Source organism: Bufo bufo, chromosome 6, assembly GCF_905171765.1.
Source record: "Bufo bufo chromosome 6, aBufBuf1.1, whole genome shotgun sequence".
Taxonomy (NCBI): Eukaryota; Metazoa; Chordata; class Amphibia; order Anura; family Bufonidae; genus Bufo; species Bufo bufo.
In genome coordinates this window covers 337,260,603-337,262,450 of record NC_053394.1, presented here as the reverse complement: position 1 = coordinate 337,262,450, position 1,848 = coordinate 337,260,603, and positions in this window count along the sequence as shown.

Here is a 1,848-nt window from a genome sequence, read left to right as displayed (position 1 = left end):
AATGCACGGAACGGATCCACAACGGCCGTGTGCATGAGGCCTTAAAAGGTCCCTCAGTCTGGTTCAGTAGGCTACATAATCATGGGGAAAACTGCTGACTTGGCAGTTGTCCAGAAGACAGTCCAGAAGCCTCCACAAGGAGGGTAAGCCACAAAAGGTTATTGCTAAAGAAGCTAGCTGTTCACAGAGTGCTGTATTCAAGCATATTAATGGAAAGTTGAGTGCAGGGATCTCAAGTCTCCCGGACGTTCAGGGAGTCTCCCGCTATTAGATAGCGGCTCCCTGACGCCCCAATATATCCCGGAAAGGTTTACTGATAGCAGAGCAGAGATAAGAGAAGTGACAGGACACAGAGTTTAGACAGGTTGAATTAACCCTTTAGGGTCAAATTGGCTTCTCAAGGAGATATATATGTTAAAGGCATCCCTTCTTCTGTCTCATTCAGTAGCTATATAACTATTAAGAGAGATGTATTTTTTTAAAATACATTTACACATTTAACCCTCCATTTTAATTTATTATTTACCACAGTGTTAAATTCGCACCCCCTGGATGCTTGATTTTTTTTTCCTACAGTGGGGTAGATGATTACACACAGGGTTTTAAAGAATAAACTTCCTGACTCAGACCAAGAGCCGACTCAGCGAGTCAGCAAGTGAATCGAAGCATCCGCGCATGCGCATTGCGCAACCTAAGCTTCGGTTCACTTGCTTCTTGTCAGCTCAGCGACTGAACCGATTCATGTGAAAGATCCGAACTTCCCATCTCTAGTTTACTCGCAGTAAACCTTTCCAGCAACCTGTAGCAGTGTCCCCTTCTCGGCGCGTGCGCACAGTGCAAGAAGAAGCCGATGCCAGCAGTCCGCAACGCCGCATCAGGCTGAGCCTGTGCGCACGCGCGGGATCTCAAAGCGGGAGGAGGGAGAGGTGGCACTGAGGAGTAAAAGGCGGCGCTGGGCACGAACAGCGATGCGTGCGGCCGGGCACCATGCATCCACAGACCTCCCCTGCTTGGGCACCTTAATTCAATGATTGACAGGTTAGTAAAACCTGTTTTTCCGCAGAATAAAGCCACAAATAGCTTTTATAAGACCTCCTTAGAAATCAGAATGCTACCCTGGACATGAGCATATGTTTAGCTCACAGGGCTTATAGGTGGGGACAGAATCCCTTTAATCATATACATAAATATGATAATTTGGGGCAGGGTAATGAGCCCAGTCCTTCACACCATAGAGCAGTGATGGCGAACCTATGGCACGGGTGCCAGAGGCGGCACTCAGAGCCCTCTCTGTGGGCACCCGCACCCAGGAAAAACTCTATGGCGTACCAATATGCTTTAGACTTTTCCTGCCATTCATCAGCACAGGACGCACTATGAACAGCACAGGCGGCACACTGAATGTAGGCAGGCTATTATAGCTATATGATAAAGTACATGAAAGATATACTATATTGGTATTTAGTTTAAATTGCCGTGTTGGCACTTTGCGATAAATAAGTGGGTATTTGGTTGCAGTTTGGGCACTTGGTCTCTAAAAGGTTCACCATCACTGCCATAGAGCAAAGTGTGCAGATACTGCATATGTTTGGAAAATGTAATAAAAAGTTTGTGAAAGAAAAAAAAAGAAAACCTCCCTGAAATGAGAAGTGCACTTCCCTGAAATGAGTTTTTGCAGGTTGGGATGTCTGTGAGTGGAACAAAAAAGTGTGGTAGAAAAAGGTGCACAAGCAACAGGGATAACCGCAGCCTTGAAATGATTGTCAAGAAAAGTCCATTCAAGAATTTGGGGGAGGAACGGACTAAGGTTGGAGTCAGTGCTTCAAGAGCCACCACACACAGATGTAT